Source organism: Stenella coeruleoalba (assembly GCF_951394435.1).
Source record: "Stenella coeruleoalba genome assembly, chromosome: 10".
NCBI classification, from domain to species: Eukaryota; Metazoa; Chordata; class Mammalia; order Artiodactyla; family Delphinidae; genus Stenella; species Stenella coeruleoalba.
This window is the reverse complement of record NC_137156.1, coordinates 59896394-59918451: the sequence shown is the minus strand read 5'-3', so window position 1 is coordinate 59918451 and position 22058 is coordinate 59896394. Positions and strand designations below refer to the sequence as shown.

General features: G+C 47.0%; 1 protein-coding gene across 2 annotated transcripts in view; it reads left to right on the top strand.

Moving 5' to 3' along the window:
* Positions 1 to 18906: 18906 nt before the first annotated feature.
* The window catches only part of TRAK1 (trafficking kinesin protein 1), a 104699-nt gene continuing 101547 nt past the window's right edge, over positions 18907 to 22058 (top strand). For both annotated transcript variants that reach the window (XM_079932981.1, XM_079932979.1), the window contains exon 1: positions 18907 to 19190. The gene's annotated coding sequence lies outside the window, so the exon portion shown is untranslated. The remainder of the gene's footprint in view (positions 19191 to 22058) is intronic.

Below are 22058 nucleotides of genomic sequence, written 5' to 3'. Positions count from 1 at the left end.
TTCGTGAGAGATGCCAAGTGAGACCAGAAGAAGAACCATCTTGCTGAGCCTCTGCCACACCCACAGAAATGTGAGAGATAGTCAGTCGTCGTTGTTTTTAGCAATTATGTTTTGGGGTGGTTTGCTGTATAACAGTAGATAACTGAAACACCCCAAGACCAAGGTGAGATAGGACCTGGGGGACATGCCACAGAAGGCTCCTGGATTGGGTGGTGGTGACACGTCACAAAAATGTGAATTCTCTCACAGACAGTTCCAAGTCAGTGCAGGAGAACTTTTGAGTTGTGAAACAGTTTTCTGAACTTGCTGAGTTACCTGAATGTAATTCCTAAGAACTCTTAGGATGTTCTCAAGTGGAATCTGGGAAGCTACCATGTGATTCTAGACTAATAAGGACAGGATGAATCTTGCTTTATTATGAACTTATCATGGAAAAGCAATTGAAAAGTAAAGATTTTAAGCAGCTTACAGAATGTTTCCTAAAATACTGAAGTTAAAATATTTGTGCTAGATTTCTTCTGGGAAATGAAAACGCTTTTCTGAAAATGATCTATGAATTGATTTTACCTTAGAATATTAAGGATATATTTTCAATGGGTTAAGTAGCCACATTTTTTTCAGTAGTTACATTGGGTAAAGGCCGTTTGATATTGTTTGAGTCTAATCAGAGGTCACAGAATTGTGGAAATTCTAGAATAGGTTTTAGAATAGGTTTTAAAATACATGTCTTTCTGCAGATCTGAATTGGCAGTGTTGGTTTATACTGAGTATTCCTGACCTCCAGGCCATGAAGCTCTCATGTCAAAGCCCATGGTTACCTTTAAATCATTGAGCATCTCAGGGTGAACTTGCAGCCGAGAGAATGTCTGCCATGGTGGATTATTTGCCTCTGGACAAAGGCCGAGCTCTTTTTAGCATGGGGTACGAGGCCAGGGCCACCTTAGTGTACGACTACATAGATTACAGTGTGAGTAGCAGCCCCCCGGAGCTGTGTGCTGAAGTGGCCCGCGTCTGCACTCGCCTCTCCACCTTTACTCCCCAAATCTTAAGTTCCACCCATGTTGAACTTTTTTACGGTTTTCTTGTGCCTTCTGCCAAAAATGCCTTCCCTGCCCTTCCAACTAAACTGACAACTCCCGAACCTTGTTATGAACACCACCAATATATTTACACACTGCACCCCAAATAATTTAAAAATTGGCTACACCCATACCACTACCATCAACAAACCTACTATATAAAATTCAAGATTTACTTTTTGCAGTTCTTTTTGACCCTTAGAGAAGGTATCTCATTACAGGAGTATTGTATGCACTAGTGACATTGATTGATGCTTTCTTTTCTTCTGAGTGCTAAGGTTGCCAAGGTTGTTACCGTTTGCTCTCTGGTTATGTCCATTTCTTTCTGTTTATATTCAGTGTTAGAGTCTCCATCTTCATTGGCTTAACTAAATTTTTAGATTATGTAAAACATTAACATGATCCAAAGTCCAAAGTGTAGGAAAAGCTCTACCCAAAGGTGGCTCATGACCTTCTTAATCTTTCACCCTTTTCCTACCCACCCCCAAAGGTAATCCATTTTCCATTGTTAGTTTATTCCTTATTTCTTTTTGTAAAAATAAATAGCTACTTATGTGTGCATATTTTATTTCCCTTTTTCCTTATAGAGAAAGTAGTAACCTTTTCTTTTTCACTTAGCAGTATATTCCAGAGACTGTTCTAGAATCAGTTCACGGAGATCTTCCTGATATATTCTTTTGTTTACTGTGGCGTAGTATTCCATTGTTTGGTATAAACTCCTATATGTAAACATTGAGGTTGCTTCCAGTATTTTACTCTTGCAATTAATTTGTGTCATAATGAATAACTTGGATTTTTAAAAATGTTTTCCTGTGTTTTACATATATCTTGTTCAGTTTACTTCTGAGTATTATATTTTGTTGTCGTATTTGGCGTTTTATCTTCCATTGCATCTTCTAACTGGTTACTGATGAAGGCTGTTGATTATTGTGCACATTGTTACATAGTCGTGGAGATATTAGAGTAGTATAGATATAACTTTGTCGCCAACCTTATTGAGAATGCTGCTGGCATTTCCTCGTGGAGTAAGGTGTTGCTATTCATGAGTGAGGTTAGTCTCTAGTTTACATTTTTTTGTGCTGTATTTATCTGGTTTAGGTGTCAGTGTTTTTTTTTTAAGATTTATTATTTATTTTTATAAATTTTATTTTTGTTCATTTATTTTTGGCTGCGTTGGGTCTTCATTGCTGTGTGCGGCCTTTCTCTAGTTGCGGCGAGCGGGGGCTACTCTTCGTTGCGGTGCGCGTGCTTCTCATTGCGGTGGCTTCTCTTGCTGTGGAACACGGGCTCTAGGCGCACAGGCTTCAGTAGTTGTGGCACGTGGGCTCAGTCGTTGTGGCTTGCGGGCTCTAGAGCGCAAGCTCAGTAGTTGTGGCACACGGGCTTAGTTGCTCCGCGGCATGTGGGATCTTCCCAGACCAGGGCCCGAACCCACGTCCCCTGCATTGGCAGGCGGATTCTTAACCACTGCGCCACCAGCGAAGTCCCTATTTATTTTTATTTTATTTATTTTTGGCTCGGGTCTTAGTTGCGGCACGCAGGCTCTTCATTGTGGCATGTGGGATCTTTCATTGCGGCCTGCTGGCTCTTCGTTGTGGTGCACGGGCTTCTCTCTAGTTGTGGCGTGTGGGTTTTCTCTTCTCTAGTTGTGGCGTACAGGCTCCAGGACACGTGGGCTCTGTAGTTTGCGGCACGCGGGCTCTAGTTGAGGCGCGCAGGCTTAGTTGCCCTGCGGCATGTGGGGTCCCAGGGATCGAACCCAACCTGCATTGGAAAGTGGATTCTTTATCACTGTACCACCAGGGAAGTACCTAGGTGTCAGTGTTATATGTGCTTCATAAAAAGAAATGGATTTCTTTTTCATTTCCTTTGCTCTGGAACAATTTAAGTATAATTGGGATTGTCTAGTCTTTGAAGGTCTAATAGATCTCCTGTAAGATTCTGATTGTAAATTGAACAGTAGAATTTGTTGGAGAAAATTCTCATGATGTGAAGTTTAAGGATTTCTTAAAAAATGTTTATGTTGGGTTATATGTCACAATTGTAAGTATAAACAATAAGCTAATCAGAACTCTACCTAAAACCAATCCCCTTTCCGGAGATTCTTTTTAACTGGAATTTTGCAAATGACATTGACATATAAAAGGAGATCTGCCAAGATTGGAATCATTCTGTATTAGTGGAAGCAAAGCTATTCCAGAATGTTGCCCCCTTTTTTTCCTACAGAACAAGCTAATAGAGGCCAGGTGGATAACACAAAGGGATGAGATCAACTGGGTACCAGGTACTAGGGAGTGGTGGGGACTTTGGCACATTGGAGGGCAGCTGCTTTCTAGGTCCTGACCAAGTGTTACTTGTCAGCAAAATCTCACGAATGTGAGCCTCAAGTTGCCGGATCTCCACATTTATCAAGAGGGGCTGAGCAATCCAGACTTTGGTGTGTGAAAACTTATGATTTTTAAGACTTGGCAGTTAGTCCAAAAATTAAAAACACAGTGTAGGCAAAGCATAACACAGTTGTAAAAATGTGACCCCATCAGTTCCCCTGAGGCCACGTGGGTGGTGGTGTTTTAAAGCTATGAGCAAGCTGTCTTAGCTGGGTCTGCTGTTCAACTTTAAGTTGTGAAGAGGAGCTGTGAGGTGTGTCAGACCCACCAAGGCTGTGCAGAGACGCTGCTTGCTCTGTTCTGGAAATATGATGGAGAGACAAAGAGATAGCTTGGCTTGCTAAATAGAGCTGCGTGTGGGTATTGGTCCCTCTGAGCAAGGTCATCAGCGGTCAGATGGGGTGCCTCTGTGGGGCCTCCCGCAGTTGGCACCCTTGGGGGTGGTGTCTGGTGGGGACTAGTGAGGCACCAGCCCTCTTCTGCTTGGGGATGACTCAGTCCTCCCTGCCCCTTTCCCCCCGGCTCCCCGCCATCCAGTTCCTAGCTGGTGTGTTTCCTCCTTTCACTTCCTGTCTTGCTGTTGCCTTTATGCATTGTACTAACCATAATCCCTCACCCTAGTGAGATCCAGCCATCCCAGGAAGCTCTGTGACTGAAGGCACAGCTGTCAGTGTTCACTCAATGTTTGCATGGCTGTTTTGACGAGTTTCCTAGTAACGGCCCTGTTAATTTCAGTCAGAAAGACTAATGGAGTGCCTTTTTCTGGGGGAAAAACGTGCTTCCTTCAGCCCATTGGTGGCTCTGATCTCTGACCTCACTGCTTCCTGGGATATTCTTATATAGAGACTTAGGGCTTCTGCTGTCAGTACCACACATTCCTAATTATTTGTGCTACTTCATGAGTAATTCCAAGGTCTGTTTTGGATTACTTACTGAAAGTGGATGATAAAAATTGAGCTAAGATTTCCCATTCCTTTCTGGTAATTTCCAGATGCCTGCATTAGTGCTTTATAGAGAATTTGTTCTTTGCCGTCAGGCTGGTTTAAGTCTAGAATCTGACTTTGAATGTGGACCAAGTGGAACCCACTTGCCTCTCGGGGGATTATTTAGAATTAATAAAATCAGGAATGGGACACTTTTTTTTACTACACATGTGCCTGAAGTATGAATTGTTGGCTGAAGGAACTTTTATGTGCTACAGTTTGTCTAGAGAATTAGGAACTTAAGGGCTTTATTGATTACGGTTAAGCACTTTTATTGAAAAGAACAATGTTTGTAGCTAAGTAGCTGTGTCCAAGCTGAGATGTTTCTTCTCACTTGATCCTACAGTGAAGTCAGTATACAGTGACAACTTGTTTCCATAGCTGCGGAATCTGTTTTCAAAAACACAAGGCTATGATTTCACTGTAGGTTCAGTGCACACTGAGAAGCTCATATGGAAATGGAAATGAAGCTTTCTTCAAAACACAATTTAAGGACTTCCCTGGTGGCGCAGTGGTTTAGAATCCGCCTGCCAATGCAGGGGACACGGGTTCGAGCCCTGGTCCGGGGAGATCCCACATTTCCTTCTCATTTCCTAATATGACAGATGACTCAGTGGAAATCCATTGTACTTTATGTCACCACAATTATCGTGGTGACTAGCCTATCGTGTAGTTGTGGTCAAGATAGAACAGTTGGGTTGGTTGTGTTCAGTAGGTTTGAGCATAAAGGGTGAATCATTTAATTCGTTCTACACTCGACTTTTACTATGTTCCAGGCACTGGGGACACAACAGTGAACAAAACAGACAGGAGTAAGTTTTTATTTTACTCAGTTTCTGCCAATACTATAGGAGGCATGGAATTTAAATTATGTGTGCTTGAACTTTTTATAAAGTCTGATTGTAGGAAAGTGCCTGTTGAAATAGGGCGCCCATTTCCCCAGAAGGTTAACCCCCGCTTCTGGGGAGTTTTCTCAGAGGTCTGAGCAGAGGTGTGATTTATTGAGCATTTACTAAGGGCTTAGAGGACATTTGACTTTAGTGTATTATCTCCTTTAATCCCCGTGAGAGCCCTGCATCATTAGGTACTATTATTATTTCCCATCTTACAGATGAGAAAACTGAGGCTTGTAGAAGTTAAACTGACCTGCCCAACATCCCATAGTGACTAATGGTGACTAATGTCACCTGCTCAACATCCCATAGTGACTAATGTCCCCAGAGGGGTTGAACTTGTAGTGGATGTGCTTTAGGAAATGGCATTTGTACCTCTGTGGCCATGGTGAGGAAATGTGCTCATATCCAGGCTGTTTAAACGTGTGGGCTGGTAGGACGGTGCAGCAGTGCTGAAGCGTGGAGAGGTGAGGGCTCGATTGTCGTGCTGGAGGACAGCCAAGGACCTAATAAGGAGGGGTAACAGGGCTATTGGGTGTAGTTCTGTGGATGGGAAAAGGATGCCTGCGGAGATGAAATTCTACTGGAGATACTCTTCAATTATATTTATATGTGTCTCATTTTTACTGAAACAGAGACACTAGATTCTATACCCTGTTTGGTGAGCTGCCTTTTTCCCACTCAGGCTATCCCGAGTACCTTTTCTTGGCTTCCGTGGGTTTCTCTGCAGCATCATTAGGAATGGAACATGTACAGACCTGTTATATGGATGGACCATGTTTTATTTCATTGAAATCCATATTATTAGACATTTTTTATCTTCCAGTGTTTCACTGTGACGCAGTGCTGGAAGAGGAAAGTTCAATCTCTGTGCACCGTTATGACTTTTCCTTAGGAAATAATTGTAGAAGTGGAACTGCTATTTTTTTCTTTTCTTTTTTTTAAAATAAATTTATTTATTTATGGCTGCGTTGGGTCTTCGTTGCTGGGCTCTGGCTTTTCTCTAGTTGCAGCGAGCAGGGGCTACTCTTCCTTGTGGTGCACAGGCTTCTTTCTCACGGCGGTGGCTTCTCTTGTTGTGGAGCACGGGCTCTAGGCGCGTGGGCTTCAGTAGTTGTGGCTTGCCGGCTCTAGAGCACAGGCTCAGTAATTGTGGTACATGGGCCTAGTTGCTCCGTGGCATGTGGGATCTTCCCGGACCAGGGCTCGAACCCGTGTCCCCTGCATTGGCAGGTGGATTCTTAAGCACTGAGCCACCAGGAAGCCGCAGTGGAACTGCTTTTGATGCGTACTCCCGGGTGTGAGTGACCTCCTTACCCACATGGTCAGAGGCACAGGTTATAACTAGGGGGAAAAGGTGTGCATGTGGGATAGATAACAAGAGAGTATCTCATACTTGTTTTCGTTTTCATTTCTCTGATTACTTGTGATTTTTCTCCTGAAAACTATGATTGAATTTTCTCTCCTAATGATTCCTACATGAGTATTTTTATTGGGGAGGTTAACATTTTTCAGTGTAAAATAATCTTCATGGTTTCTTTGAAAGCATTTGTCTTGGAATCGACATTCTCTTATAATCTTAAAATTTTCTTTTTCACGTAGGATCGCTCCTTTTTATGTCCCAACTGGCTTTGAAAATTTTAGATCTACATAAGTGGTAAGAGAACAATACCATGAACTAAGTTGACGTTGTCGTTACTCATTTATTGGCGCGTTTGCCATGTGCTGAGGCATTAAACACATTTGGGTTCAACACCGGCCCCGCCTCTAGGTTCTTGGGACTGTGGGGCGTTGCCTCCAGCCCCAGTTTCCCCATCGGCAACTGGAGGAGGGCCATGACGCAGGCCTGCAGGCTGCCCTGAGTTTTAGGTCAGCATTCCCAGGGGTAATGTACCCGGGCCTGGCCGGGCTCACGGTCACTGCAATAACTGGGAAGCATTCGTGTTCTTTTCCTTGTTGGAGTCATTATGATTTTTTTTAAAGCCAGACTCCACCCGGGGAGTGAGGGCAGTAAAAGCCGGGACCCAAGAAGGGGTCCCGTACAGAGAACTGTTCTCTTTCCCTCTCTTCCTCTCACCCTTGCCCCGCATTCCCAGGCCTCTTCCTCACTCTGGTTATTATATTACCTTTATCCTTGAGCGTAACAGCTCTGCAGCCACTGTTCTGGCTGGGTGAGGTTTTATCACTAACAGGTCTCACGTACTTGCCTTCCCCGTGGATCCCGACTCTCTCTCTCCCCGTTTCTTGCACCCCACACCCCTTCGAAGTGACAGCACGTGCAGTGTGGGCTGCAGGGCTTCCTCATTTAAAACGTCTGAGTCTTCTCAGGGCAAGTTTTCCTCTTCAGAGCAACCGCTTTCCAGCCTGGAATCACAGAGATTTCCAACAAGCCACCCCACAGGGATTTGGGATGAGCTTCCCACTCCTGCTACACCCTGCCCGGCTTTGGCCAGCCTCTAGGGTTCCTCCCTGGACCTGGGAATGTGGAGAGGACTCTGGTGCAGATTGGGGTTTTCTGATGGGGGTTCGAATTGGGGCAGGGAGCATACGGGCCGTGATGCCCCACCGAGAACCGCCTCCAGCCTGCCTGCCACCTGCCAGGGTGGCTTACGCTCTCCGGCTGGCAGAATGAAACGTCCAGAAGCTGCTGTTTGTCCCGACTTGGTTTGGGAGCACAGAGCGGCTCTGTCGGCCTGGTGTGCTGGGGAGGCTTGTCTGCAGAGGACCGTGCTGTAGTTACGGCTCCTACACTGGCTTGTGCTACACGGTGCTCCCTGAATGTCTCGTTCAGCTTTTAGGGTCTCTTAGGTGACTCAGGTCTCTTACGTCTGTGCTGGGCTCGGGCCAGCTGCTCTCACTGAACTCGCTTTGTGCTGCAAGACGCATGAAGGTCCCGTTGGGGATGGAAGAGGGGAGGCAGGCTGTCAGTGAGGCTCTGCAGCTCAGCCTCACAGCGTGGTCTCCTTTCCCCGGAGAGGGAGCTATTTATAGCACATTATAAATCTGCTGCTGCCAGCCGGAGAGACAGGGACTGTTACGTAAGGCTGCCAGAGCGCGCTGCCTTTTTATTCTCCTTTCTTCCTTATTCTGGGAGAGGGCACTGGGTTTACAGAAGGCAGCGTGGTTGGGCACTTCAGTGCTCTGGGTTGTAGCAGAATTATTTTTGGCAACCGGGGAATTTGGTCACATGACACTTTTCATTCAGTGAGACCTGACCGATGAAAGGGCTTTGTCCTTACTTCGTAGGCATCTGCAGGGGGCAGTGCCTTGTATTGGTGGGTTTGCTTCTGTCCTCAGCACAGTTTAGAAAGAGAAGGCTGAGTTATGGGACTAAGCTGGGTCGGAGGCATTTTTCTCCACTTGACTTGAGTGATGGAAATTTTCTTTGAGTGATTCTTGATTAAAAAAAAAAATCGGAGGGATTCACCTCCAGAGCTAGAGAACAGTATGGCCTTAAGAGTGGCGTTTACTTCACACGTGTATGTTGGTGTCCGTGAGTGCTTGTGTGTGCCTGGGCATGAGAGCCTGGGAGAGAGAGAGAGCAAGGGAGGAAAGACACATGTGAGGGCACCGCACTCGTCTTGGGCGCACATGGTGGGAGCACTGACGCACCTGTCCGGTGCCCGGGTCAGGGGCACATGACGGGTGCACGTGATGGGGGCCGCGCACGTGACGGGCGCCGCGCACGTGACGCGCACACCTGTCAAGTGTCCGGGTCAGGCAGACGTGACAGACACAAGTGACAGGCGCAGGTGTTGGGCATATGTGACGGGCACACCCGTGCAGCCCCCATTCCGTGCTCAAGTTCTTCCCTTCAATCATGCTAGTGGAAACCTTGACAGTATCTGCCTTAGTCTCCAGCTGTCCTGGCCTCTCCTTTTTTAGGAACCCTCAGGCGTGCTCATAGGACTTCACAGAGAGCCCTGATTGCCGTCCTGGAGACCATATGGCATCTCCTTTCCTGTGCCTCTGGTTACCTCACGTGGCTCCGACTTTCTGGCTGTAGTTGCTGACATCAGCTCCTCCGAGTATTCTTCCTCATTCTGTGGGTGGTCACACATGCCCTCTCCCAAGATGCTCCTTCCTCTTGCAGCATGGTATAGCAGTAGTTGACATTTTTGGGTAAATAAGAAATGCTTCCCGTCATTATCTGAGATGCTTCTGCCATTATCTGAGAGAAAACTTTGAGCAAGTCGCTTAACCTTTCCCCACCTCACAGAATGAGAACGGTTCTACCAAGCTATGGCATAGATTTATTTTACGGGACAAATGGCGTTACGCGTGTGAAAGCCCACAGAGAGCAGCATCGTCCTGTAGGGCCCCAGTGGCTGCTTCTTGGCGGTCCTGCTCTTTCCTGACACCGTTGCTGCAAAACTGCAACTCATCTCCTCCTCCTCCAGCTGTTCAACTCTTACATGATCTTTTCTACTCCTTAGCCCCTTGTCCCGTTGGCCAGAAAAGTCAGATGAAGTGGGGAGTGATATGATGGAGAAGTAGGAGAGGAGAAGACCTGCACAGTCGCCCATCAGCTGTCCGCCAGCCCTACATGGCCCTGGAGGTCAGACCCCCATCTTTGGGCTGTTTGGGGTGTGCATATTTCTTTTTTTTTTTAACATCTTTATTGGGGTACAATTGCTTTACAATGGTGTGCTAGTTTCTGCTTTATAACAAAGTGAATCAGTTATACATATGCATATGTTCCCATATCTCTTCCCTCTTGCGTCTCCCTCCCTCCCACCCTCCCTATCCCACCCCTCCAGGCGGTCACGAAACACCGAGCTGATACCCCTATGCTATGCGGCTGCTTCCCACTAGCTATCTACCTTACGTTTGGTAGTGTATATATGTCCATGCCTCTCTCTCGCTTTGTCACAGCTCACCCTTCCCCCTCCCCATATCCTCAAGTCTGTTCTCCAATAGGTCTGTGTCTTTATTCCTGTCTTATCCCTAGGTTCTTCATGACATTTTGTTTTCTTAAATTCCATATATATGTGTTAGCATACGGTATTTGTCTTTCTCTTTCTGACTTACTTCACTCTGTATGACAGACTCTAGGTCCATCCACCTCATTACAAATAGCTCAATTTCGTTTCTTTTTATGGCTGAGTAATATTCCATTGTATATATGTGCCACATCTTCTTTATCCATTCATCCGATGATGGGCACTTAGGTTGTTTCCATCTCGGGGCTATCGTAAATAGAGCTGCAATGAACATTTTGGTACATGACTCTTTTTGAATTCGGGGTGTGCATATTTCTTATACAGGCTTGAGTGGTCTCAGTGGGGTCTTCGCTTTGAGTTCCTTTGCCTCTGTTATGGCAAGAGCATTGTTTTGAGAGACAGTGGCTAGATGCAGGAGAATGATCATTGGTCGAGGACCCCATGAAATATCTGATTCTCCACTGGACTTCGAACAACTTGAAGCACATAAGCACAATACACTCAGAACTGTAATACAGCAACATCTTTGGAGCCATTCAAATCTAGGTTCACATCCTGGGTGAGTAATTTAATCTCTCTGAGCCTGTTTTCTCTCCTGTAAAAAGCAGATACGGATATTACTTCATAGGTTGTGATCCTTAAACGAGATCATGCATGTAAATGAACAAGCCCAGTGCCAGACCTGTAGCTCATTTTGCAAGGAGTGCTGGGGCTCTCTGCACTTTCAAAAAGCACATGTTCGTCTTATCACCATGTCAGCAGGCAGCCGTTTGCTCAGAGAAGTAGCTGTAAGATAGCATCAAAGCAAATAGCCCTGGCCAGAGAGGGGGGAACCCGGGTGCCAGTCATGCCTTAGTCAAGATCCTTTGCGAGCGTGTCGGCCTCAAGCAGGTATCAAGGTTCTGGGGTGCTCACCCTGATTTCAAATGGCTCTTTTCCTTTAGGACTATCCACAGCCTGCAAGTTCCTTGGCCTCATGTGATTATTCCTAAGATAGAAACAATGTGGTGAAAAAGCGCCTCCATTGCATGTCCAGGTGCTAAATGCTTGTGATCCCTAAGGCGGGTCTCCAGACTTCTGATTCGGTCTCAGGCCTGCCGTCCTAGGCCTGGCAGCCCATTTCCTTTCATTGTGTCTGCTTCTTCCGGCAGCTTGTCAACCATTGGTCGTACCCACATTTTATAGATGAGACGTCTTGGAACCTGACCCGGGACTGCAGTCAGTAGTGGGTGGCTGGGCTGGGACTAAACCCAGTCCTGTGTGGTCCCCATCGTTGGATCTGAGTCATCTTGCTCTGGGGCTGAAAGGGCCTGGGAGGCTGTGGGCTGACTCTGGTCTGCCTTCTCACTAGGCTTGGGGCTAGTGGGGGCTTCTAAGGCATACCGTGCCTTTAGAACCGAAGGCCCTTGTGGGCGGCAAAATTCTGAAGTTGTTCTCTCAAGGCTCCTGTCGCCTGGTTCGTCAGTCAAGTAATGATCTAGGTACTGCTATGAGGGGACTTTGCAGGTTGAATTAAGGCTATTGGTCACATGACTTTAAGATAGGGAGATTGTCCTGGATTATCTGAAGTGTGATCACTTGAGCCCTTAAAAACAGAAAAGGACAGAAGAGGAGACTAGAAAGATGCAGCAGAAGGAGAAGATAGAGTGTGTGAAGGATTCGACATGCCTTTGCTGGCTCTGAGATGTAGGGGTCGCATGCAGGGACTGGAGAGAGGCCTCTAGGAGCCCATGGAAAGGAGGAAAGGAGGAGAAGGAACACGGGCAGCCTCTAGGAACAAAGACCAGCCCCCGGCTAACAGCCAGCGTGGAAGTATGGTCTTTAGTCCTGCAACCACAAGTAACTGATTTCTGCCAACAACCTGAATAAACTTGGATACGGATTTTTCCCCGGAGCTCCAGGAAGGAGCGCAGCCCTGCTGACGCCTCCGCTGGCTCCCGGCGAGGCTCGTGTCAGACTGCTAACCTATAGGACTGTGACTTGAAAAATGACTATTTCAAGCCACTAAATTTGTGGCAGTTTGTCACAATAGCAATAGAGGGCTGATACGATCCTGGAGAACAATTTGTCCCTTTTTGAAAACTTTTGCTGCACTGGGACCTGTTTGTTCAGAATTGCTGAACTGTGACAGTAAGCCAGTCCCCCAGATACATTGGCTGTCTCTACCCCCCAAACATAAACCTTGAAAGCGCAGGCACCTGGCTGACCATGGAGGGGGGTCACCCAGCACGGGCTTCTCCTTGTCACCTGTTGGGCCGCCAACCCCGAAGCTCTGTTCTGGTTTTCTCCTGACAGCCTCTGAGTTTGTCCTGGAGGAAGCTCCTCCTTTAGCCCTTGGGAAACAGGTGATCTGTGTTCACAAAGGGCAGCTCTGTCTGCACAGTATCACTTGGCTCTCCTGCCAGAAGTTGCCTACACGTGGGTGGCAGAGGGTTCATGCTAATAGCACTGGGGCAGTGGGGGAAGGGCTGACTAGGACACAGAAGCCCTCCTGCAGCTCCACCTGCCTGCACTTGGGGTTCCTGGCATGGCTTATCTGCAAGGCCACTGGCTTTTTGTTGCTCATTCAGTCTCTTCTTTGTTCAGATGGGGTGGCTGAGGCCCAGAGGAGTGACACCATCCCCTCAATGTCACACAGCTCTTGGAGTTTTTGCTCAGGTTCTGAACCTCAAAAATCCCATGCTGGAGGGGAAGGAAATCGTGCACACATGTATTCTGTCAGCAGCAAACTGCATTAGCCTTGAGCAGCTTGGTCAGTACTCTTTGACAGCCTAGGGGCTGGAATCTTGATCACAGTTGAGGAGAAGAGTGAGGCACGGGACCTGGGCCAAGGGCCCCAGGCCAGAGGCAGGAGGTCCCTCTCAGCTCAAATGCAAAACAGCCTGCCTCCTTGGGTACTATTTCCTGCTTCTTTTCCTGGTACCTCTTTTGCTGAAAATTTGACCAGGTTGCAGAATTTCTCACTCCTCTGCGAAGAAAAATCTCTCCTTCCCAAAGGCTCCCCAAGCAGAATCGATAAGACAGAGGCGCTTTCATCTCTCAGGGCCATCCACTCTCACTTTGCTTAAGCCTCATTTGTTCCCTCTGCCTGAAAGAAGCCTTTTGCTTGGTGTGCCAGGGTTGGCCAGAGCCAGAGAGCATCCAGGGCTGTGGCTGCTTTGTTCCTGAACCCTGTGTGAAGTCTTGGAAATGCCTGCGTCCATTAGAGTGAGGGGCAGTAACCAGGTGCCAAGGATCGTTTTCCCATGGGGCTCCCATCACTTAGCTCAGTTCAGACCTGGATTCCCCCTCCTGCTGGCTCTGTGACCTTTGGAAGGTTACTGAACCTCTCTGAGCATTCTTGTCCTCAGCTGTAAAATGGAACTGGTAACAGTACTCAGCTAAGAGAGAGGTGACCAGCGGCAGGTGGTAGAAGTTAGAGGTTCCAAAGCACTTGACATAGTATCTGGCGCACACCGTAAGTCTCAACAAAAGTTGATACTGTTAAGATTTTACAATTGTGCACTGCCTTACAGAATACTGGTGTGGGAAATTGTGAAAATTTAGGAACATGCAAGGGTCACTTCTCTTAGACAGTAAATGAATCATTTTGAGGAGGAGGTGACCACTTTGAGAGTGTGTGAACTTGGAGGGTTGCTGTGTGCTTAGCGCTGTGCTGGGTACATTATTTGCATCTGTGTCCGTAATCAGTTTAACAGTCCGAGAGGTGTGGGTATTATTACCTCAGAGAGGAGGAGACTGAGGCTGGAGACCTACAGGAACTCATCTCTCTCCTCTTCACCCCAAACGATGTTTTGGGGTCGTTGACGCCATGTGCTAGGCGGTCTCTCCCACAGTGGATGCTTGCCTTCTCTGCGAGTCTGATCAGATGCCTGGCTCTGTTTATTTCTGATCCTTCAGCTGTTAGAGATCCTGAGTTATCAGCAGAAAAAATGCATTGTGAATAAAAACACTGATAGACAGTTGTCCTAGGAAACGGAGTCCTTAACGGTGTCCTGAGCACCACTCAGCACTCCACGGTCCCTGGGTCTCCTCAGAGGGTACCTGCTGTGACTCTTTCTTCTAGAAACTGGATGAGGGACTTGCAAGCCAGATTTTGAGTGGTCTATAAATGAGGCTTCCTGATTCCTGAATTATTGTATATGGATGATCTTACATGTTTAATCGTGACATCACATTTGGTGTATGTTGATCTGTATTGGAAAGGATGAAGTGCGGTTCATTTGAGGCCATTCTGAAGGGCCCATGGGAGGGGGTCTGCATCCCCGGAACACCTCAGGAGTGTTTCAGAAAGTTTCCCCATTGATTTCTGTGAATCTTCAGGGTTAGCTGTGTGTAATTTGGGAGTTTGGACCCTTTGGTTCCTGTATGGATCATAGAACTACAGCTTCGTAGCTTCAGGAAATCCTCAGGTCGTTTGGACCAAACCCCTTGTTTCATTCATTATTATTTATTCTGCAGATATTTACTCAGTAACTAACAGGTGCTAGGGCCAGCCCATGCTTTCAAGGAGCTCCCACAGCCTGTGGGAGAGATGAGTCCTGGACAGGGGGTGATGAAGGCATGGAGGTTTGCCAAATACAGAGAAGCTTTCCCCAAAGTCTGTTCCATGAAATAAATGCCATGGGACCAGGTATCCTGTGGCAAAAGGTTTCGTGATATAATAGGTTTGGAAATGTTGGCCTATGGATGTTGGCGGAGAGTCCAGAAAGGTGCCTGATTCCGAGAGTCTGGAAATGATACTTTCAATGATAATGATTATTTTGAGAATGTGATATATACCTGGCATGGATGTAAGTGCCTTATGTGGATAATCTTATTTTATAAAATCCAGTGATTTGGGCGGGCCATAATTTATAAACTGCTTTTGTATTGATAGAGATTTAGATTATTTCCCACTAGATTTTCATGGGCTAAAGATTGATCTTTTTACTTCAAGAAGGGTTTCTCAGTGCAGTGGAATATTATCCAGGCTTTAAAAAGGAATGAAATTCTGACATGCTGCAACATGGATGAACCTTGAGGACATTATGCTAAGTGAAATAAGCTAGTCACTAAAAGAGAAATACAGTAGGATCCCTCTTATAGGAGGCACTAAGAGTAGTGAGTTCATAGAGATACAGATAGACAGCATACTGGTGGCTGCCCCGTGCTGGCAGGAGCGGAAGTGGGGCATTATTGGTTAACGGATACAGAGTTTCATTTCTGCAAGATGCAAAGTGTTCTGGAGATGGGTTGTGCAACAGTGTGAATGTACTTAACACTCCTGAGCTTAAAGATGGTTAAGATGGTACCTTTCATGTTATGTGTTTGTTTTTAACCACAATAAAACAAAAATACTGTTTTGGCAAAAAAGGCATACGGTGAGAATTAAAATTCACAAATCATGGGATATGATGGACTTCAAGTTGGTATGCATGTGAATATACACATCTGTGTGTTTAATTATTTTAACTGGGGTTTGAGATGAAAAAAATCAATTGGAGTAGTTTTGTTCTACTTTAAAAAAAAGAAAAAGAGGGCTTCTCAAACTTTTGAAGGCTTTGCCAGTTGATGCCCATAAAAAGGGGACTTTGGACTTGAATGTGGTTGCTTGAGTTCCCCTTGAGGCTTGAGTGAGCACGGGCTGGTGTCTCTAAAATTTGTTTTTTTGAGAAAATGTTTGCACTTACTTGAACTATTTGGCTGTGTTTCTGAGTTAGTGTGTGAGAGCTGTAAGTTGAAGCAAAGGTACTAGGAGGAGGGACCGTAGTGATTTGGGGCTGGTGATCGGGATTTAGGCCAACTCCCTCATTTTATAGAAAATGAAAGCAAACGTTGTAAAATCCATGATTGAAGTTCTCTTTAAGAAATCTTTATGTTTTTGACCCTTTGTTTTAAAAACCACGTTGATTGGTGGGGACAGATGGGTACTAGGCTTACGGTGATCATTTCATAACGTATGCAAATGTCAAATCACTATGTAGTACACCTGAAACTAACAAAATATGGTATGTCAATTATATTTCAATTAAAAAAACCCTATTGATTTCAGGGGGACAATGGCATTTTACAAAGGGAGAAACTATTTCAAACTTTTGTGTAAGGATCCTATAGACTGCGTGGAAGTACAGATTAAAGAAAATTCGAATGAGGGTCCAATCCATTAATGAGTTTTCAAAACCTTTTAGAGCCCATGTTCATTACCTGCCATTTCTCTGTGTAGAGCATCCTTCCACGCTGATCAATTCATATCTGCTCTGAGACTTCCTTTTAGCAGCGGCAGAGTTCACGTCTCTGTGGCTGCGCCGTAATTGGCTCCATACTCTCTGTTACGTGTTAGCTTGTTCTTAGCCTTTCACTGTGATAAGCGCCCTTGGTCTGTGCATCCTCGGGCCAAAAAGCCACATGCATTTAGCCAAGCTGCCCTTCTGAATTTATTACCCATCTCTCCACTATAAGTTTCTTAAAAGTCTTATCAAATTGAGCATTGTTATAGTTTTTAAATCTTTGTCAGTCTGATAAAGAGATTTTTTTTGGATCACAATTAAGGGTCCTGAAAATGTTTGGTGTGTGTGTTTGTATACTTCTTTTTTGGGGAGGGGAGAGAATCTTCATATCCTTTGCCCATTTTTCTTCTTTTAAGTGTCCCTGGTTTAATTTCACTGCCATGCCTACTTAGCTTGTATTCCCCACCTCTGAGTTCTTTTTGTCCATCTGTTTAATAGTGATAGCTCACAAGGTGTGGTCCGAGTACCTGCAGCTCCTCGGGAAGAGTGGGGTCGTTATGCCTTTAAATATCTCAGAGTACCCTATAACAATAGCTTAATTGGTTCCCTTCTGGAAGGTCTTCTAGTCCACGCCCTCAGGCCTCTGCTGCCCACAATATTTTGGGAGTTCTTGAGAATTCCAGGCTTTTTCTTACTGGGCGGCTTCTCCATTTGTCTGTACTTGAATCACTGAGGAGATGTTGTTGATACAATCCTGTTTTTTATCTCTGGTTCCCTATCACTTTTCACCAGGGATGTACAGGCTCCCACACCTCTTCCTACTTTATATTTGTGTGTTCATTTTAATGAGGGCAGGGAGTTTATCACCATTTACAATAGGAACTCTTGGTGTATTTTGGTAAATAACTTCATATTGAGGGCTGTAGTTTCCCTTCATCACTGACTGCACCATGTTGAGTAAATCTCTGTTAACTTTCCTCTTTTTTCTCTTTTTTTCTTATTTAAAAAAAAATGAACTGTAAATATATCATTACTAGAACAATAATTCTCAAACTTTCTTGGTCCCAGGAAAATGATTGAGGATCCCAAAGAGCTTTTGTTCATGTGTGTCACCTTGATTTACATATATTGTATTAGAAATCAAAACAGAAAATTTTAAACCACAAGGATTCAGAAGTACACATTCCCTTCGTTAACCTTCAGAACAAAGGTATCATCACACATAATGGAAATCTCTGGAGAGCTCCATCGTACCATCTATGAGAGAATGATAGTGAAAGTACCTTAGAAAATCATTTTGACCTTGCAGACCGTTTAAACTAGTCTCAGGGAACCCCAGGGGTTCTCAGGCCACACTTTGAGAACTGTCCTGCTGAATGTTTCTCAGGCTTTCTGTCTTGTTCATAATGGTCATGTTTGGCATTTTTTCTGGGTATATGTGTGCATACCTACAGTATGTGGTATGTGGAGGTGGGCTGGGAGGAAAGGGGAGTAGCTGAATTGAAAGTTAATGTCTAAGGCAGTAGCGCTCTCCTGAACCGTGTGGAGACATCTCTTGCATGTAGGTTTGCTGTTACTGGAACCAAGTGGGGTTCTCAGTAGCCTCTGCCATGCACCATCCCTTTTTTAGCAGGTATTTTTTAGGCCCATCCAGATTTTACGCGGGGGTGTGGACCCTGGGTCAGGCTGATGTTGCTGGAATGGCCCCTAGAGAGAGTGACCTGCTAGTCCCCAGACCCTTCACCTGCTGCCCTTAGATTCCTGAGAGCCTATGAATGGGCTGATTTTCCTGAACCTGCGTGTGTTTTTTTGGCATAAGGTCTGTAGTTTGCATCATATTCTTAAAGAAGTCTTCTAACTTCATGCTGTAGCTTAAGGTTGCGGCATGCCTTCAAGCTCTTGGAGAGTTGAGAATATACGGTGGTTGGAAAGGGTTTAAGAGAGGTATCACATCTTACATAATTCAATATACAAAAAAAAGATGGCTTTTTTTTAGAGGGGTGCATGTCTTCCCCAGGATGCTCGTGCATAGCTCTTGCCACACTCCACGTGGCTGCCAGGTGACCTGGGTGTGCTCATTTCAGGGTAGGTGCCATCATTTTAGCTGTGGTCCAGTCTGTTGATTTGCTTAGAGCTGCTTCAAGACAGGTTTCAGTTAGTAAATGAAGCCACACGCTCTGTATTTTGTTCTGCACTGGGACCTGATTGGGTGAATGGAACTTCACTTGCAGTTCTTTTATCGAAACTGAAGAATTCAATTGGAAGTACCTTGGCTTGAAGGAAACAGAATTGACAGTCTGATCCCACATCATCTCGGGGTCCTTATTTTCTGAAGATTCTGTTCTTTTTTTTTCAGAGACTCTAAGTCACTGAGCTCCTCTCTCTGGATTGTCCCATAGATTCCCCGTGAGGAGCCGCTGCTGGTGTGCCAGACCTCCTGGGGGCCGTCTGCCCAACTGCCCCTGACTCCGGCAGCGGGGTCCCCGATGGCAGTGGGCACCTCCCCGTGAAACCTGCCAAGCTGGACGCCACAGCTCTGCACGACGACACTTTGGCCAACTCCGTGCCCCCTTCGGAGGCGTGCAACCATGCAGTCCTAGCCTGCAGCCCGGGCATCCCCGAGGAACACTATGTAAGCGAGGCTGTGGAAGATGCTCCCGGCTGCAGAGGGTACCGGGATGCCTGCACCATCACTGGTAAGGGCGCCTCTCCCTGCCAGGAACGGGGGAAGTCAGTGAGGGCCGGGGAAGGGTGGGGCCGTAGGAGTGGGTCCCGGGGAGGGATGTGGAGAGTGGGGAGGGACTACCGAAGTGCAAAGGGTCTGAGCTTTGGGATCATGAGACTGGCCATCCAGAACTGACTTGTCTGAGATGAAGACAGCACCTCACAGAACTGTCGTGAAGGTTAAAGACGGGATCACTGAACCTTGAGCAGCGTCCCTGGCCCGTAGTGGGGCTCAGTGTAGTTTGGCCCCCTGTCCCTCTCTCTGAGGCTCAGTTTCTTCAGACATAAGATAGGTGTAATGGAAATAACATGCCATGATGCTGTGGGCTGCAGCAGTGGGGAACTCCCTGCAGCACCGTTTGTACACTGTCAAGTTTTGCACAGACAAAAACTTTGTCGAGTTTTGTCAGTCATGCCTTCCCAGTGTCTCGAGAACAGGGCGCTCATCCCCCAGCGCACTGGCAACATCGGCTATTCAGGCACATTGTAACGGAGCTCTCGTTTGTGTCTTTCCTCAAGGGATCATTGAGACCACTGCTTGGAGCCCTCACAGGAGGGGGCTCTGAGTGGGAATGGTGTGTAGTTTTCCCCTGTTCTCTCTCCAGTTAGGCATTGAGGGCCCCCAGCCCCACCCCACGTCAAGAGCTTCCTGGGTGTGAGGGGCTTGGAGGTGCCGGGATCCCAGCCGAATGCCTGGGTGCTGACCCCCTGAGCTCCCGATGGCACCAGGGGCCTCCCCTCCACGTGTGCACTAAATCCTACTGCTGCTTGCCTGTGCCCTGAGGGACACGCTTCCGGCCCCCGCCCTCTCTCTACTACACCATCCCTTTCTCCTTGCTCCTGGATCTTTCCTGTTAGCACAAAAGCATGCTATCGTCGCTCCCTTCTTAAAAAGAATCCTTCTTTGCTCTGCTTTCCCTGCAGCTAGCGCCTGTGTCTCTGCTCTTCGGTTTGCTCTGTTTTTCCTCCTGTTTTTCTCCTGTGTCCACCGCGAGCAGGCTTGTGACCCCACCGTGCCCCCAGTGCTGACGGCCTCATTCGGTTCAGGGGTCCATCCTTAGCCTTTTCGGCAGGAGTTGACACGGCCGACCACCCCCCTTCTCCTGGAAATACGGTCCTGCCTTGGCTTTGGGTCCCGACCTTGCTAGCTGCTCCCCTCTGGGAACTTTGGGGGCCCCGGGGCTCAGCCCTTCGCTCTCTCGGGTAACCCACGCCCTAAGTGATCTCACGCGGGCTCCGGGATTTAGAATCTGCTTCTACGCTGAGCACTTTCCAGTTCCTGTCCTCAGACTGGACCTTTGCCCCGAAGGCCAGATGTGTCGGTCTGACTCCACATAACAACACTTTCACTTGGACGCCTGTTGGGCATCTCTGACTAACTTGGCCAGAAATGAACTCCTGATTTCCCCCTCCACCTGCTTTCTTTGCAGTCTTTCTAAATGGTACCTACATCCTTCCAGTTGCCCAGGCCAGAAGCCTTGGAAGCATTCATGACCTCTGTATTTCTTTCAGACCCTGGTTTGCTGGGAAGTCTGTTGACTCTTTGTTCCCAGTGTGTCCAGAGTTTGACTGGTTCTCACCAGCCCCACAGTAACTACCCTGGTCCAAGCCACCTTCATCTCACGCCCGGATCATTGCAGTGGGCTCCTAACTGGGCCTCCTGTTTCCCTTCTTGCCTCTGTGCAATCCAATCTCTGCCCAGCCAAAAGAGTGGCTTTTTAAATACAACGTCAGGTGGTTTAAGTCTTGTGCTCCAAACCTCCAGCGGGCTCCCTTCTGACCGTGGCCTAAGTGACAGGGCTGCCTGTGCCCCTTTGACCTATCTCCTCTTCACTCACTCCATTCCGGACACACTGGCCTCCTCACTAATTCTTGGATACACCCAGCACATCCCACCTCAGGGCCTTTGTTCTTGCTGCTGCTCAGCACCTGGATCGCCTTAACCCTAGATGTCCTCCTGATTCCTTCTTTACTTTCTCCAAATGGCATTTCCTTAGAGGCCTTTTGTGACTCCCCTGCGTAGAGGGTGGTCCACACCCCGCTTCCCCATCTCCCTTACCTGCTTTAGCTGTCTCCCCATACTTAGCCGTGAGTACTACATGATTGTATTTCGTTGACCAAGCTTGCAATAGAATAGAAACTCGCTAAGGGCAAGGACTTTGTGCGCCACCGAGTCCCAGTGTCTGAAAGAGCGCCTGCCTGTGGCCAGTGCTCAGTAAACATTTGCTGAATGAATGAGTTGTGTCATTTAATTAGTACTGCATCCCCATTAAATGGAGACTGTTGTCCTGTTTTTACAGGTAAAGAGACTAAATCAGGAAAGGTTCAGCATCTGGCCTAAGATCCCGAGCTCTAAGGGGCGGGGCTTGTGTGTAGGTCATGACCCCCGGGGTATGCGTTCCCTGCCGCCTGCCTCCCACCCCCCACCAAGGAATACTGTCCAGTTGGGTGGGGACGTAGATGAGTGAGTGGAGATAGGCTGTGCAGAATGGTTACACCAGTGATAAGCACAGCACACGGGAGAGCATCAAGGAGGGTGCCTGGGTGAGCCTTGGAGGGGAGAGGATCCGGGAGACTAGGAGGGCTTCTCGGAGGAGGCAGTGTCCCAACTGCATCTTCATTTGTCTAAACACATGAGCTAATCACTGGGATTCTAGTGGCATCTGTGCCTGAAACCCGGGAAACATTTAGCTTGTTAAAGTCGTTTCGCTTTGAACATGACAACCGAGGGCAAAGTAATGGCAGAATCGCAGTGCTGAAACTTCAAAGGCTATGGGGCATGGTAACTGGGGGTTCTTTGCGGGAACATCTGTAGCAAGCACCATAGGACAGCTGAGAAG